The following is a 19,325-nucleotide window of genomic DNA, read 5'->3' as shown; positions in this document are numbered from 1 at the left end:
GTTCATGTATCCTTAATATCAATGGAACTTGGGTGTTGATAAGGTGTAAACCATAATCCACCAAAATGGATGATTGATATTAAGGATAATATGATCCATCCCATGACCTTTGTTTGGTGTGCTTTGCTTGATCCTTGAGTGTGATTGTTACATTCATGCATTCATTTGCATCCATATCATCAACAATAAAAGAAATTTTCAAGGAACTTAAGGGGTTTATTTGAAAAAATTTCAGACATGGAAAGACAAAGAAGGAATACAAAGAAGTACAGCTTCAGACAGCCAGATTTGTAAGAGTTAAGGAATCTGACATCCTATGTACTAGATCCCTTGGGTTTCAAGGCTCGTTTTGGGAAGCTTCTCCCTCTTCTGACTACTCAGGTGGATGAAGGGTTGATGAGCGTATTGGTGCAATTTTATGATCCCTTGTACCGTGGCTTCTCTTTTCCGGATTTCCAGCTTTTGCCTACCCTTGAGGAGTATGCCTATCTTGTGGGTATACCTATCCTGGATTAGTTGCCGTTCAGTGGCTTGGAGAGTATTCCTACTTCTCAAGAGATAGCTGACATGTTATACATAGATGAATCTCTGGTTGGTGCTCATATGACTACCAAAGATGGAATTCAAGGTCTCCCTTCTGAGTTCCTCATTGCTCAAGCTACTGTTTATGGGAAGGCCATGAGTGAGGATGTCTTTGAAGCCATATTTATACTTCTCATCTATGGATTGGTATTGTTCCCCAACATAGACAAGTTTGTGGATGTGAACGCTATTAGGATCTTTTCCGCTCTTAATCCCGTTCCGACTCTGTTGGGTGATACCTATTTCTCTTTGCATATGAGGAATGCAAAGGGTGGTGGTGCCATTGTGTGCTGTTTGCCTCTGTTGTATAAGTGGTTTATTTCTCACTTACCTCAGACGGTCGCTTTCAAGGAGAACAAGGGATGTCTACGGTGGTCTACGAGACTTATGTCTCTCACTAATGATGATATCTCTTGGTATAACCGTGTATATGACAGTGTGCGGATTATTGACTCTTGTGGTGAATTCTCCAATGTACCTCTTCTTGGTACATGTGGTGGGATTAACTACAACTCTGTTTTGGCACGTCGTCAGCTTGGGTTCCCCCTAAAGGATAAACCTAATAACATTTCGTTAGAGGGTGTGTTCTTTCAGGAGGGTAAAGATCCCCAAGGCTTGAAGGGCAGAATGGTTCGCGCTTGGCGCAAGGTTCATAAGAAAGGAAGGAAGGAGTTGGGTCCTAAGAATTGCATTACTTTGGAGCCTTACACTACTTGGGTAAGGAAGAGAGCATATGAGTATCTCATACCTTACGAATATCCGAGACCTACACCTTTGGTTGTGGTTGGGCCTTCAACCCTCCCTAACCAAGGAGTAGAGGAGTTGAGAGACGAAGACCGTTCACGTGCCTGGATCCGTGAAAGGGAAGAGTTGCTTCAACAGATTAAGGAGAAAGATGCTTTGATAGAATTCCTCGAGCATCAGGTTATTGATGATCCTGATGATGCATGGACTTCTCTACTTCCTCAGTCTTCCAAGTTTTGAAAGAGGAGGTATGACCGACTCGCCAAGGAAAAGGCAGATATGGAGGCAGCCTACGAGAGGGAGGTGAAGAGACTTCGCGCATCCTATCTTCCTGTGTCCCGAACATTAGATGATTGTTTCTAGGGATCCATAGGATGATTATTTTCCTTTTCTCTTGTACATGATTGACAATTTTGTACTTCTTTTCCCTGATGTTATTTAATGAGATATTTCCATATGCGATAAAATGCTTAATATTTCCAAAATTTGCAAATAAAACCCTAGAGTACCTTTGAAATTAAAACAAATCATATGCACAAGCATTGCATGCATCATATGCATAAGCAGGTGTTGTTCCCGGCTTCTGGTCCTGTGGTCTAACTCTGTGTTCTTCATTTATTTTGAAGACAAGCTGACTCACCGGTACTACACTAGAGCCAACTCTGCAAGACTGATGGATCATCTAGAGCAAGAGAACCGTGAACTCAAAGAGGAAGTCGCCAGACTGAGTGCTTTGATGGAATCGTTCCTGGCTGCCCAGAGCCAGTCTTCTCCAACACCTTCAACTCCTCCCTAGAGGACAGTCATCTCTGAGATTGTCTCCTCAACTGTGCCTGCAGCCAGTGCACATTTTGTTCCAACAGCCATGCCAACCGGGTTTCCGTGGGGGATGCCTCCTAACTTTATGCCTGAGGGTCCTGCTCCGACTTTTGCTTCTATGCCGGCATCTAGCCCGGTCCTTGTTGTTCCTCCTCCTGTCGTGCATACCGTGCCTAGGGTAGACGACACCATCTATCATTCTGAGCCGTCTGAGGGCCCAGATGTCCATGAGAAGATGGATGCTATGAATGATCAATTTATTGAGCTTCGCAAGGAATTGAAAACTCTTAGAGGAAAGGATCTGTTTGGCAAGTCTGCTGCCGAATTATGCTTGGTTCCCAATGTGAAGATTCCTGTGAAATTTAAGGTCCCTGACTTTGAAAAATACAAGGGGAACACTTGCCCTCTCAGCCACCTGGTCATGTATGCCAGGAAGATGTCAACTCAGACTGATAATGACCAATTGCTCATCCACTACTTTCAGGACAGTCTATCCGGTGTCGCTCTGCGCTGGTATATGGGGATGGACAGTGTGAACATTCGATCCTTCAATGATCTTGGCGAGGCCTTCGTCAAGCAGTACAAGTATAATATGGATATGGCTCCCGATAGGGATCAGTTGAGGGCCATGTCCCAGAAGGACAAAGAAACATTCAAAGAGTACGCCCAGAGGTGGCAAGAGTTGGCAGCACAGATCGTGCCTCCGCTAGAAGAGAAAGAAATGACCAAGATCTTTCTGAAGACCTTGAGTTCATTCTATTATGAGCGGATGATTGCTAGCGCTCCTTCTGACTTCACCGAGTTGGTGAATATGGGAATGCGTTTAGAAGAAAGGGTCAGAGAAGGACGTCTAACCCGGGAAGAAGGCTCTTCTGCCAAGCGTTATGGGGCGTTTGCAAAGAAGAAAGATGGAGAGGCACATGCTGTGGCCTCCCATGTGAAACCTAGAAGACCCTCTGTGAGGAGGAAAACTGTGCGTCCCGCCAGTAACCAGCACCAGGTGGCTCACATAGCACCTGTTTTTAGAGACAACCAACACTATTAGCAACATAGCAACAATCAGCAATCACCTCAGCAATATCAGCAGCAACAGCACCGCCCGCAACAGCAGGCCTATCAGCCTCGAAACAGTAATCAAACTAGCACGAGTTACGAGAGGAAGAAAATCACTTTTGATCCGATTCCGATGACATACGCATAATTATATCCCTCCTTGATAGAGAGGAAGTTGGTTACTCCGAGAGACCCACCAGCTATACCTGCTAACCCTCAGTGGTGGTATAAGCCTGAATTGCATTGTGTATACCACTCTAGTGCTCCCAGCCACGACGTGGAGAATTGCTATCCGTTGAAGACCAAGGTTCAAGACCTTGTGAGGTGTGGCATCCTGTGTTTTGAGGACGTAGGTCCTAATGTGAAGAAGAACCCATTGCCTGAGCATGGGAAATCTGTCAAAATGGTCCAGGGCTGCCCTGGCAAGTACAAGGTCAAATATGTCAACCATATTCGACAGTCGTTGGTCGAGTTGCATCGCTTGCTGTGTGAGTACAGTCACTATGAGCACGATCATGATAGATGCCGAATCTGTCCTGTTAACCGATTGGGTTGTCGCCAGGTGCGTAAAGATCTTCAGGAAATGCTGAACAAAGGAGTCATTGAGATCCTTCAGAATAGGAATATTGATGAAGATGAGCCAGAGGTCAATGTAATTTCCCCGGTGTTCCGGATGCCTGAGCCTGTTATCATTAAGTACGATGGTAGCAAGCAGAAGGTCTCTCCTTCCCTGATCATTAAGCATGTCGGTCCAGTGCCGTATTCTTCCGAAAAGGCAATCCCATTCTGTTACAACGCTGTTGCTGTAGAAGATGGGAAAGAGGTGACTTTGCCATCCTCCTTTGTTGTGAATATTGCTGACGTAAGTGGTTTGACCCGCAACGGTCGTGTGTTTTCTACCCCACCGAAGCCTCAGGCTAATGCTGATTTTGTTGAACGCCCGATTGGGAATGCTGTGAGCACCCCGAATCCGGCACCTGTTGTTAAATCTTCCTCTGTACTGAAAACTCCTACTTCTGTTGGCCCTAGTGGCAATGTGAAAGAAGACTGTGATGAGATGCTGAAGCTCATCAAGAAGAGTGAGTACAGTGTTGCAGACCAGCTTCTACAAACGCCATCCAAGATATCCGTGTTATCATTACTTCTGAATTCAGAACCCCATAGAGAGGCTCTGCAGAAAGTTTTGGATGTGGCATACGTAGATCATGATGTCACTATAGAGCAATTCGATAGCATTGTTGCAAACATTACTGCTTGTAACAATTTGAGTTTTTGTGACTCTGATCTCCCTGAGGAGGGAAGAGACCACAACTTGGCTTTACACATTTCCATGAATTGTAAAGACGACGTCATGTCCAATGTGCTGGTGGACACTGGGTCATCCCTGAATGTATTGCCAAAATCCACTCTTTCAAAACTATCATATCAAGGGCCTCCCATGAGGCAGAGTGGAGTTGTTGTGAAAGCTTTTGATGGGTTGCGTAAGACTGTGATTGGGGAAGTTGATCTCCCAATCAAGATTGGACCAAGTGATTTCCAGATTACCTTCCAGATCGGAAAGTTGGGTTATATGTTCTACGGTCCTTAGCTTCTCGGACTCCCAGATCGGAAAAAGTAATGCCTGTACACGATTCACTCGTGTGACATCAATAATTCCAAAGGGGTCTCCACTGAGTAGATGGGTCTCAAGCCAACTCGTTAAGGACTACTCCACACGAGTTGAACATGACTATTCCATCCTCTTATCTTAATTGCACTCAATTTTGGGTTATAATTTATTTCACCACTTAGAGATCACCAAGTACAACAGGCATATTATATCACACAAACAATATATACAAACAAGTAAACATCAAATATCAAAAAAATATTGCACATAAAAAAGTAGTTTAAACCCACTGAGGACTACTCCCCGGCAGAGTCGCCACTTTATTTTTGTAGCGGTGCATTCGTGACCACCGAGCTATGGATAAACCCGACGTTAATTAAAAAATCAGAGTCGCCACTGCGTTTTATTTATTTCCAAAGGAAAAGGGAAAAGTACGAACAAAAACCCAAAGATAAGAAGTTTTCAAATCAAAACTAATAAAATACCAGAGAATACAAGTAAGGGGGTTAGTAACACAAAAGGAAGGTATTAGCACCCAAATTGTCCTAGGTACTCCTAGGGAGCCATTTTTTGTGTGCAAGTGTTTTGTTTGAAAAAGATGTTTGATAAAAATGGAATGGGGGGATGAGATAAGAATTCATTAATTAATTTTTTTTGTTTGACAAGACCTTCGGTCTTATGCCTACGTACCAATATAAAAAATGAAGGATCAAAACCCTGTAGTTCGTGGTAAAAATTTCAAATAAGTTGGTGAATTGATTTTAACAAAAGTTTAGCAGAGAAAGGCACAAAGATGGCCAAAAGATCTGAATGGGATTGTTAATTCTTTTTGTATTTTGAAATTAAAGTCAGTATAATTAAGTTTATTTACAAGTTTGATTTAAGAAAAAGTTTTAAAAATTCAATGGCATAAGGACAAAGTTTCTAATCATTTTAAATATTTCTGAATTAAAAAACACAAACAAAGAAGATTTTGAAAAGAGGGATACATTTTGAAATTAAAGAAGTGGGAGGAGATGGAGAGACTACCCTATACAAAAATTAAAAGTTAAGATTTGAAAAGATTTGACCAAATGGAATGCAATCCACAAGACAAGAATGTCAGATAGAAACTCATTTTCCTTTGGACTTTTTGAGCAATCAACAAGCATAAGCAATATCCAGGCAAAGCATATGAAGACCAAGGCATCAAATAAATATAGCCATAATATCCAAGCAAGCACTCCAATAACTAGCAGTCTTCAGTGTCTTCCAATCATCAGACAATCAACAATAATAACAAAATAATAAAATAACAATTAAGCACAAAGACAAAATGACAGATGAATCAAGAGCACTCAAGGGTTTGCATCAAGTGAAAGGCACAGTCAAGAATAACTCAGTCCCAACATATTGGCATTGGCCAAGTCCTTAAAGCATAAGGAGGTTGCCTAATTATAAATCCAAGAGTTCAAATCAAGTCCAACAATCCACCAGCATATTTTTTAGGATTTTTGTTGTTATTAGGTATTTTAAGGTCCTAAGACCATAAACAGAACAAAATCACAAGCAAACAAAATATACAAGCACAAATGATATGGCTCGAGTAAGCAAACTAAAGATGACTGAAACATAAACATCTTGCATGAAATGTAAATGTCAATGAATGGTAAAGGTACTGAAATTTAAATTGCATTAAGTAGATGACTTGAGAGTAAAACAATGTTAATAAGAAGTTAGTCAATGTTAGTGAGTAGTTTTGATTGTTTAACCCATTCCTTGGAGAACACTCAACCATCCATTCACAAGTATGAAGACATAAACCAAGACATCATCCATGAGAAGGACTCCAACTTGTATAAATCAACAAGTGTAGGTGTTTAATTGGCTGCATTATATGGTAATAACCACCAATACTGGAACTCTGTCATTGTGCTCTGACTATGTTGTTGGCTTTGGCAACATTTGTGACAAAAAGGGGGAGTAATAACCACCAATACCCCTGACAAACAGAGTGGGTCTCTACAACAGACTCTCATGACAAATCTGAAGATTCCCCCCCTGCAGCTGATGTTGAAGTTTAGGTGCAACATCTAATATGTGTGTGCTGCTATGCGAAGTTTTTATTTAACTTCCATGTGTGTGAGTGTGCTGCCACTCTGAGTGTATTAGCTAGTAGTATTCCGCTGCCATGAACTCTGTTATGGGGATCAAAGTGTTTTAGCCAAAAATTTGCCAAAGGGGGAGTTTGTAGGTGTTTAATTGGCTGCATTATATGGTAAAACACTAATGTCTTGACTGATGTCATGACATGTATATGTGACTACATTGTAGTTACTGCAGGACTAGCTAACACAGGATTATTGAATGCTGTGACATTCATACCTGTCAACAGATACTAAGGAACAGAAGTTCTGTTAGAACTTAGTATTCATTTGCAGTCTGGTTATCAAGGAAGAACCAGACCTGGCATAAGGCCTACTGACTGAATGTCAAACTGGATGTTGTGACATTCATCATTGACAACAGCTACTGAAGATTAGGCAGAGTGGTGTTCTGCTATACTTCAGCATAAAACTTAGTTTGTTCTTCAAGAGAATAACAGAACTAACTTAAGGCCAAATGTATAAATGTTAAGTTGGACACTTTGACATTTATTAATGTAAGCTGTTACTGTAGTATGGTCATTTTGATCATGTACAGGTCAGCAAATTGTACAGTCTGTTTTCTGGAAAAACAGACTCAGCATATGGACCTTGATGTCAAGCTGAATGTCGTGACATTCGTGCCTGACAGCATATGCTAAATTGTAGGTTGTTCAGTTTTCTGTTTCAGCTTTTTCTCAGGCTATTCTTTAGGGATTCAACAGCTGAGAGAAAATCCAGGAAATCAACAACCAAGCTACATTCAATGAACCTAACAAATAGCCTATTTGTTAGCAACCTAAATGTTGAATTTGAGGGAACTTGTGTGACCTAAAATTCAGGAAAATACAGGTGCAAAAGCCCAGGTGCTGCAATATAAAAAGGAAGGCATTCCTTCATTCAGTTTCGGGGATTTTGAAGTGTGAAGAGTCAGTGTGTCCATCATACTTCACTGCTGTATTTTGTGAGTCTTGTATTAGACGTATCTTGTAAGCCAAGCCATTATCAAGTAGATGATTGCTTTGGCATAGGGTGTTCATTGAGTTGTAAGTGTTGTGTCACTCAAAGCTTTTAAGCGTGAGTGCTGTGTATCTTGATTTAAGCTGTGAAGCATAATCAAGAGTTGTTTTTGAAGTGTGACTTCAAAGTGTCTTTAATATCACTAAGGTGATTGAGGGGGAGTGAGTAGGAACTCTGATCTTAGGTTAAGATTGAAATTGCATTGGGTAGGGATTAAGTGATAAGTTGTAAACGGGTGAGTTTAGCTTTGAATTGATACTACTAATAGTGGATTTCCTCCCTGGCTTGGTAGCCCCCAGATGTAGGTCATGTTGGACTGAACTGGGTGAACAATTACTTGTGTTATTTACTGCACTTACTGTTAAGTTCTGCATAATCCCTGTCTGTGCAGAATTGGATGTCATAACAACCAGTGTGACATCCAAAGTCTGATAACTAGAATTTCAATTGGCATCAGAGCAGGCACCCTGACTGTGAAGTTCTGGGTGAGATCTAGGGAAGTTACTTTCTAGTACCATGGACAAGGATTTAGGACACTCAAACAGACCACCCATGTTGGATGGATCTAATTATGATGACTGGAAGCCTCGCATGATAGCCTTCTTAAGGTCTCTAGACAGCAAAGTCTGGAGAGCTGTCAACAAGGGATGGGAACATCCAACGAGGACTGATGAAGATGGAGTCAGTGTGCAGATTCCCGAAGAAGATTGGGACAAGGAACAAGAGGCATTAGCTCTTGGAAACTCCAAAGCCTTGAATGCACTGTTCAATGGAATCACTAAGAACATCTTCAGGCTGGTGCACCATTGTGAACTAGCTAAGGAAGTTTGGGATACCCTCAAGGTAACTCATGAAGGTACTTCCAAGATGAAGATGTCCAAACTTCAGATGTTGACAACCAAGTTTGAAAATCTGAGGATGAAAGAGGATGAGACTATTCATGACTTTCACATGAATATTCTTGAAATTGCAAACACCTCTGGTGGACTAGGTGAGAAAATGACTGAAGAGAAACTTGTAAGAAAGATTCTCAGGTCCTTGCCTAAGAGGTTTGCTATGAAGGTCACTGCCATAGATGAGGCTCAGGACATCAGCAATATGAAGGTAGATGAGCTCATTGGTTCTCTCCAAACCTTTGAAATGGGCTTAGGTGAGTATGTTGAGAAGAAGAAAAGCATAGCCTTTATATCAAATGCTGAAGAGGAGTCAGAAGAAGGATATACAGGAGGTGATGAAAGTATATCAGAAGCCTTAGCCATGCTTGGGAGGCAATTCAACAAGTTCATGAAGAAGATTGATCAAAGAGGTAGACCTAATGTCAAGAACATCCCGTCTGACATTAAGAAAAGATCAACTTCTGAGGAGAAGTTCAACCATGGGAAGGGAATCCAGTGTCATGGCTGTGAAGGGTATGGACACGTCAGAGCTGAATGCCCTACTTACCTCAAATTGCAAAATAAGGGGCTAGCTATCACATGGTCTGAAGGAGATTCTGAAAGTGAATCTGAAGGAGAATCTGCCAAACATGTCACTGCACTAACCAGTGTGTGTGTCTCTGAAGATGACACAAGTGCAGATGAGCTGACATTTGATGAACTTGCTACAGCATATAAGAAGCTGTGTACCACCAGTGCAGAAGTGCGTGCACAAGGAGAAAAGCAGAAGAAACTCATCAAGGAACTGGAAGATGAGAGACAGAAGCAACTGTCTGCCATAGAGGGGCTAAATGATGAGATAGCCCTTCTGACCTCCAAGCTGAACCAGATGACCAAATCCATCAGAATGATGAATAAGGGAACTGACACCTTGGAAGAAATTCTAAAGGTGGGACAGCAGTCTGGAACCAAATCTGGGCTAGGATTTGGAAAAAGAACTGAACACAAACGCCCAAAGGCTAGAGTTCAGAAGTTCAAGCAGATGTCAAAGCCAATGTCTCAACATCAAGGAGCTAGGATGAATGATCATAAGAAGAGGAAATACCAGAATTGGAGGTGTCACCACTGTGGCAGGCTTGGTCATATAAAAGCCTTCTGCTACTGGATTCATGGCTTCCCTAACAGAGCCTCACATGTCAGACCTAAGCATAAAACACGTAAGCGATGTGTTCCCATTAAGAAGCAACAATGGTATGCTAGGATAGCACACACTGCCCTAAGGGCTTCTTCCAGAGAAGACTGGTACTTTGACAGTGGATGCTCAAGACATATGACTGGTATGGAAAATCTACTGGTAGATATTCAACCTCACACCACCAGCTATGTGACTTTTGGTGATGGTGCCAAAGGAAAAATAAGAGGTGTGGGCAAACTGGACTGTTCTGGAGTGCCAAAACTGAACAATGTGCTGTTAGTAAGAGGACTAACTGCAAACCTCATCAGCATAAGTCAGCTGTGTGATAAAGGTTTTCATGTTCAGTTTACTAAGGAGCTGTGCATTGTGACAAATGGTGACAATCAGGAAGTTATGAGAGGAACCAGGTCCAAAGACAACTGCTACCTGTGGGAACCTGATCTCTCTAACTTTTCCACAACATGCTCCTCAGCCAAGGAAGAACAGGAGGTGAAGCTGTGGCATAGAAGACTTGGACATCTCCACTTACGGGGAATGAAGAAGATCATATCCAAGGAAGCAGTCAGAGGAATGCCAAAGCTTCTGATTGATGAAGGAAGAGTCTGTGGAGAATGCCAAATGGGCAAGCAAACCAAGATGTCACACCCAAAGCTGGGACATTCCACAACCTCCAGAGTTCTGGAACTGCTGCACATGGACCTAATGGGACCTATGCAGGTTGAAAGTCTTGGTGGGAAGAAGTATGCCTACGTGGTGGTTGATGACCATTCCAGATACACGTGGATAAGCTTCATCAGAGAGAAGTCAGATACATTTGATGTCTTCAAAGATCTGTGCATAAGACTTCAAAGGGAAAAGGACAGTTGTGTGGTCCGGATTAGAAGTGATCATGGTACTGAATTCAAGAATTCCAAGTTTGATGAGTTTTGCTCATCTGAAGGAATAAGCCATGAGTTCTCCTCCCTTATAACTCCTCAGCAGAATGGAATAGTTGAAAGAAAAAATAGAACTATTCAAGAATCTGCCAGAGCAATGATTCATGCAAAGAAGCTCCCTATGCACTTTTGGGCTGAAGCAATGAATACCGCGTGCTATGTTCACAACAGAGTCACCTTGAGAAAAGGAACCTCCTCCACTCTGTATGAAATATGGAAGGGCAGAAAACCCACTGTGAAGTACTTTCATATTTTTGGAAGTAAATGCTACATTCTCACAGATCGTGAACAGAGAAGGAAGCTAGATCCCAAAAGTGATGAAGGCGTATTTCTGGGATACTCCACTAACAGCAGAGCCTATAGAGTGTTCAACTACAGGACCAATGTCCTGATGGAGTCCATAAATGTCATTGTGGATGATAAAGAGGAAGGAACCGATGTCATGGAGGATGTTGAAACATTCCTTGACAGTCCAACTGACAGTCCAGTCAAGCCTGAAGAAGTACAGGAACCTTCTCCTGAATGTGAAGTAGAAGCACCCACCAAAGTGCCATCTATCAGAATTCAGAAAGACCATCCTAAGGATCTTATCATAGGGGATCCCACCAGTGGTGTAACTACCAGGTCAAGAGGAATAAACTCAAATTCCTGCTTTGTTTCCAAGGTTGAACCAAAGAATGTGAAAGAAGCCCTGACTGATGAATACTGGATCATTGCCATGCAAGAGGAACTCGAGCAGTTCACAAGGCATGAAGTATGGGAGCTGGTTCCAAGACCTGAAGGGTCCAACATCATTGGTACCAAGTGGATCTACAAAAACAAATCTGATGAGAAAGGAGTAATTACTAGAAATAAAGCAAGACTAGTAGCTCAAGGATACACTCAAGTTGAAGGAGGAGACTTTGATGAGACATTTGCTCCTGTGGCTAGACTTGAGTCCATCAGATTGCTGTTGGGGGTAGCATGCATCCTGAAGTTTAAGCTGTTCCAAATGGATGTGAAGAGTGCATTCTTGAATGGCTACCTGAATGAAGAAGTCTATGTGGAACAACCCAAAGGGTTCTGTGATCCTAACCAACCTGAGCATGTATACAAGTTGAAGAAAGCCTTGTATGGGTTGAAGCAAGCACCCAGAGCTTGGTATGAAAGGTTAACCGAATTTCTGACCTCAAATGGATACAGAAAGGGTGGCATAGATAAAACCTTGTTTGTGAAGGATGAAGAAGGCAAAATCATGATAGCTCAAATCTATGTTGATGATATAGTCTTTGGTGGAATGTCAGAACAAATGGTTAAAAAATTTGTTCACCAGATGCAGTCTGAGTTTGAAATGAGTCTAGTGGGAGAACTGACCTATTTCCTTGGAATGCAAGTAAACCAAATGGAGGACTCTATGTTTCTCTCCCAAAGCAAGTATGCCAAGAACATAGTTAAGAAGTTTGGTATGGATCATGCCAGGCACAAGAGGACTCCTGATGCTACTCATCTGAAGTTAACCAAAGATGATGGAGGGCCTAGTGTTGATCAATGCCTGTACAGAAGCATGATAGGTAGTCTGCTGTATCTAACTGCAAGTAGACCTGACATTTCCTATGCAGTTGGAGTGTGTGCCAGATACCAAGCAGAGCCCAAGGTGAGCCACTTGAATCAAGTCAAAAGGATTCTCAAGTACATCAATGGGACGTGTGACTATGGGATGCTGTATTCACATGGGTCTAAGCCTGTCCTATCTGGGTACTGTGATGCTGATTGGGCTGGAAGTGCTGATGACAGAAAAAGCACATCAGGTGGATGTTTCTTCTTAGGAGAAAACCTCATATCGTGGTTCAGCAAGAAGCAGAACTGTGTCTCTCTGTCCACTGCAGAGGCTGAATACATAGCTGCTGGAAGCAGTTGCTCCCAACTGGTTTGGATGAAACAAATGCTCACTGAGTACAATGTCACTCAAAATGTTATGACATTGTTCTGTGATAATCTCAGTGCCATCAACATCTCCAAGAATCCCATCCAACATAGCAGGACCAAACATATTGACATTAGGCACCACTTCATCAGAGATCTGGTGGAAGACAAGGTGATCACTTTGGAATATGTAGCCACGGATCTTCAACTGGCTGACATATTTACAAAGGCTCTGGATGCTACTCAGTTTGAAAACTTAAGGAGCAAACTGGGAATATGTCTCTCTGAGACCTTATAGCAACCACTGATGTTTGGGATAAATTGTTTAATATCTCTGACTATTAAACAATTTGTACTAGGCTATGATTGGTCAACAGATCATAGCTATGCTGCTTGCAACAAGGGTGGATACAAGAGGGTAAGGAGACACCCTACAGAGAGAAGGCCACTGTACCTGCAGGAGTTTAAGGATGCTGTTCATGCAGGAGTGGTTCTGGATGTCAGAAACAAAATCATGGCATCTGATATGGTGGTACCTACTGTAAAGCAAAAGTGGGTGATCAATTGATCGAAGCTGTGAAGCAAGATCAAGTGGATGTTAACTTGGTTGAAACTGTGAAGTAAAACCAAGTCTGGAACTCTGTCATTGTGCTCTGACTATGTTGTTGGCTTTGGCAACATTTGTGACAAAAAGGGGGAGTAATAACCACCAATACCCCTGACAAACAGAGTGGGTCTCTACAACAGACTCTCATGACAAATCTGAAGATTCCCCCCCTGCAGCTGATGTTGAAGTTTAGGTGCAACATCTAATATGTGTGTGCTGCTATGCGAAGTTTTTATTTAACTTCCATGTGTGTGAGTGTGCTGCCACTCTGAGTGTATTAGCTAGTAGTATTCCGCTGCCATGAACTCTGTTATGGGGATCAAAGTGTTTTAGCCAAAAATTTGCCAAAGGGGGAGTTTGTAGGTGTTTAATTGGCTGCATTATATGGTAAAACACTAATGTCTTGACTGATGTCATGACATGTATATGTGACTACATTGTAGTTACTGCAGGACTAGCTAACACAGGATTATTGAATGCTGTGACATTCATACCTGTCAACAGATACTAAGGAACAGAAGTTCTGTTAGAACTTAGTATTCATTTGCAGTCTGGTTATCAAGGAAGAACCAGACCTGGCATAAGGCCTACTGACTGAATGTCAAACTGGATGTTGTGACATTCATCATTGACAACAGCTACTGAAGATTAGGCAGAGTGGTGTTCTGCTATACTTCAGCATAAAACTTAGTTTGTTCTTCAAGAGAATAACAGAACTAACTTAAGGCCAAATGTATAAATGTTAAGTTGGACACTTTGACATTTATTAATGTAAGCTGTTACTGTAGTATGGTCATTTTGATCATGTACAGGTCAGCAAATTGTACAGTCTGTTTTCTGGAAAAACAGACTCAGCATATGGACCTTGATGTCAAGCTGAATGTCGTGACATTCGTGCCTGACAGCATATGCTAAATTGTAGGTTGTTCAGTTTTCTGTTTCAGCTTTTTCTCAGGCTATTCTTTAGGGATTCAACAGCTGAGAGAAAATCCAGGAAATCAACAACCAAGCTACATTCAATGAACCTAACAAATAGCCTATTTGTTAGCAACCTAAATGTTGAATTTGAGGGAACTTGTGTGACCTAAAATTCAGGAAAATACAGGTGCAAAAGCCCAGGTGCTGCAATATAAAAAGGAAGGCATTCCTTCATTCAGTTTCGGGGATTTTGAAGTGTGAAGAGTCAGTGTGTCCATCATACTTCACTGCTGTATTTTGTGAGTCTTGTATTAGACGTATCTTGTAAGCCAAGCCATTATCAAGTAGATGATTGCTTTGGCATAGGGTGTTCATTGAGTTGTAAGTGTTGTGTCACTCAAAGCTTTTAAGCGTGAGTGCTGTGTATCTTGATTTAAGCTGTGAAGCATAATCAAGAGTTGTTTTTGAAGTGTGACTTCAAAGTGTCTTTAATATCACTAAGGTGATTGAGGGGGAGTGAGTAGGAACTCTGATCTTAGGTTAAGATTGAAATTGCATTGGGTAGGGATTAAGTGATAAGTTGTAAACGGGTGAGTTTAGCTTTGAATTGATACTACTAATAGTGGATTTCCTCCCTGGCTTGGTAGCCCCCAGATGTAGGTCATGTTGGACTGAACTGGGTGAACAATTACTTGTGTTATTTACTGCACTTACTGTTAAGTTCTGCATAATCCCTGTCTGTGCAGAATTGGATGTCATAACAACCAGTGTGACATCCAAAGTCTGATAACTAGAATTTCAATAAGTATGCCACTAGCTCTCATGAATGGAAAAAAGGTAAAGTCTTCACACAATACCATGAAGAACAGGGAACTTACAATCTCACTTACTAGAATGCCATGCCTTACGGGATAAATTTAGCCCTATGTTAAGCAATCGTAATTGGACTTATGTAGAAGTCACAACTATCTGAGGTCGGGCAATAAAAGATATTGGTGTTAATGCATGTTAGAGACTTGGTACAAAGAACTAAGCTCCTAAAATATACCACACACAAAAATAAAGGTGGGATGAACCTATCTCAATCCAGCTCATGTTGATTCATCTGACACAAGGACATTGATGAATCAACTAGCATTTGGACATTAGAGAAATCATTGGTCAATGATGGATTGGGAAAGAATAGAGACGAAGATGAAGAGGGGAAGGGAAATAGAAACCCAAATTGATCACAGGAGAAAATTCATCTGATCAATATTATCCATTCATCCTGAGGGATGAAATGTACATTTCATCAACCCCCTAAATCCAATAGTATTGGTCAAATAAAAGTCAAATCAACCATGACCAAGGCCAAACAGAAAGTCAAATATTACAAGGTCAATTAAATGGCTCAATAAATTTTTTAAATAATTAAACAATTAAAAATCATTTTTTAAATGAATTAAAATGCATTTTAAATGGACAAAACCTCAAATCCCTTTAAATCACCAAATAAATAACCAAACCTCAAATCCCTTTAAATCACCAAACGTCAAATCCCTTTGAAAAGTCAGAAGTATTTTTAAAATATTAAAAATAAGTCAAAAATCAATTAATTCACAAAAAATATCAAAATTAATCCAAAAAATGAGTTTAATTTAAAATATGGAAGAGGAAATTATTTAAAGATTTTTGGTGAAAGTCTCATATTTTTTGGATTAAAAATGAATTTATTATGAATTAATCAAAATAAATGGATTAAAAGAAAAATCAGAATTAATAAAATAAAAGGAAAAAACATGGGCCATCAGATCTCCCTCATTAATTGAGGTGGCAAATCAGATGGCCACGCGCATGGGGTCTATGAAACCCCTCAGTCAACGCATGGGAACTATGGTAATGCAAACCAAAGGTTGAGATTAGATCCTTGGACCAAGATCAGATGGATGAGAGGAAGCCAACTCACCACCGAAGTTAGGGTTCCGGTCATCTTCTCTGGTGGTCCTCACCGGACTGGTCCACCATGAACTTCCATAAAAATGAAAAGTGAGCACACTATTTTAAAAGAAAAATGCCCAGGAGATCGAATCTGGCTTCAATTTCTCCCAATTCCAAGTATATTAAAAGATACATGGATTGAAATTTGAGGTGCATGGTCTGAGTTGCTTCGATTTAGCCTCAAAGCAACTCAATCTTGTTGCCTACATTGGTAGTTCTTCATACAACCAAAGATCAAGAAAAATAGTTGCTCATCGTTGGATGGTGAAATGAATGATACTGTGTACTGTCCTTCGCCCACAAATTTAGTGACAAGTGTGTTGTATAGTACTATCCTTGCCAACAAAATCAGGCAGTGGAAGAAATATTTGATTTGTACTATTTACTATTTAATCATGTATCCATTTGATCTTATCTTCAAGTTCATTGGCTTCGGATGAAGGTTGATGAAACATGAAATAAAGAAACACACAACTGGATTTAGAAACTTCAAAATCCTTAGTCAGAACCTTTATAACCTCAATGTTTGACTTGAGTCTTTAGAATCTTCAGCTAAGTAACACAACTTCAGAAGTTTGTTATTCTTCAAAAGTTTAATGATCAGAGTCACATCCAGAAGCATAAACTGAGAGAATGTTGCAGCAGCAACATAGCGTCTCCACAGAAACTTCTCATTGTGTGAATCAACACAGAAGCAGAAAGATCATTGCAGCAACAACTTTGAGCATCTTTCAGAACTTCTCATGACTGGCGCAAAAGCGAAATTGAAACATAATATTAAAAAACGGATGACGTTGCACGTCATATACTTAGAATCGAAATTGGCTGTTAAAGTGACACAATAACAAACCATTAGGGTACCAAAATTGTTTTCACATAAATACAACATTGTTATCATCAAAACTAAAGGTATAAATGCAAAACTAAATATTGTTCTAACACATTGTCACCCTATGGGTTAATTTTATATTGGACCTTCACTGAAGGAACCTCGCCACCTTATCAGACAACTTACCAATGCATTCCTCACCAAACCAATCTCAAATCACCCACAAGAAAAGCTTGAGAGACTCACTTATGCAAGGCATGCGGGGATCGCCCCATGAGGGAAATATACTTAGTCAGTGCTACCTAAAAAAGTATGCCTATAAACTAATTAAAATAGAAATTACGAAGAAACAATTCAAAATAAAGATATTCATAATGAGATATGAACATTCAAACATGTTGCTAATGGTGTAAAGAATATCTTTCAAGAACCATAAAGAAATATGTTACGAAAACCCTCTAATAGGACAACGAAATTGATTTCACAAAAACAAAGGTCTAAGAGTCAGGCTTACTTAAATTAAAGTATTTTATGAGGGACTCAACTCAAAGACTCACTTGAGGGACTCAAGCGAAGTCTCACCTGAAAGACTCAAATCAAAGTCTCGCATGAGAGACTAAACCCATAGTCTTGCTTGAGGGACTCAAATTAAAGCCTTGCCGGAGGGACTCAATTTAAAGTATCACCTAAAGGATTCAACTCAAAGCCTCTCTTGAGGGACTCAACTTAAAGTCTCTCCTGAGAGACTCAACTCTAAGTCTCGTATGAGGTAATAAACTTAAAGTATCGCTTGAAGGACTCACCACAAACCCTCTCCAAGAAAACCCACGTAGGGTAGATTCGTACAAAGGAATCTTAAAGTTGTGAGTGCTATGATTAGTCACTTCGTCCTTTTTAAGCCCTCGTGCTTGAGGGACTGTGTACCAGTATAATTTATTAAGTCATAAGAAATGATAATATGGATAATATATAAGTAAGACAATTCAATCACACTAGTGTTGGGCGAGCATCCTAAGAACCAAAAGGCCTCCCATAATGGTTCAAGAGGCCTCCTGAAACACACAATGTAGGTCGCCTAAAAGCGAAAATACAGGTCGCCCCGAATGGGCCCGTTTGGCCTTCAGAACTAACTCCAATACCCACTTGTTAAATAAATATGGGAGATGATGTGTACAAACAATAACTGACACTAGATGTTAGTTACAAGGAAACTATCTCCACCACAAATTAAGGGAGAATGAGTCTTTCACTACTCCGTGACTCTAATCATGGAATGAGTGAAACCACATTTTAACTTTCTAACCTAAGACCAAGTGATTTTATATAAATTTCTCAATTCTATAATTTATAGAAATTGAATTGTCCCGTAAAACACTAGTATACATCGTTTCTCACCATCCCTATGTGAATTTGATTTGATACCACAACAATTATAAAAATCTTTGACAATCTTACATCACAAAGGATTATCTCTCTCTCACACACACACACACACACACACATATATATATATATATATATATATATATATATATATATATATATATATATATATATATATATATATATATATATATAATGTAACGAGTTTTATTTATTTAAAAAAAGTCTTTCTTACCCCATGATTTGTGGATAAATTGAGAGACATGAGGCGTTGTTTAAGTGACATCTTTTCATGTCATTTTTCGTTAAGTCGCTTCAATTATTGATGTTACATCTCTTTCGCGTCTAACGTCTAACATTAAAAGTGTTATTTATAGTAGTTGTAGTATTAAAAAGGGATATATTTTAAAAAAATAATAAATATATTTATAAATTTGCAGAGCAATGAGGATTTTAAACAAGAAAAAAAGAGTATAAAATATTTTTTAAATTAGGAAAAAAATTAAATAATTTTGATTGGGAGTTTAATTTTGAATTTAATCTAAATTTTGAATTTAAAACTTTAATTATAAAAATGATAAAACAAAATTAATTTATCATTAAATTTAACTTAAAAAAATATATTAGATATATCATACACAACTAATTATCCTTATTTCATGTAATAAGTTTGAATTTTTGAGTAAGTCTATCAACCACCACTAAAGACACAATCACCTACAAGAATAACAACATTAATATATCTTCTAAA

Source organism: Lathyrus oleraceus, chromosome 6 (genome assembly GCF_024323335.1).
Source record: "Lathyrus oleraceus cultivar Zhongwan6 chromosome 6, CAAS_Psat_ZW6_1.0, whole genome shotgun sequence".
Taxonomy (NCBI): domain Eukaryota; kingdom Viridiplantae; phylum Streptophyta; class Magnoliopsida; order Fabales; family Fabaceae; genus Lathyrus; species Lathyrus oleraceus.
Note: the sequence above shows the minus strand (reverse complement) of the source record.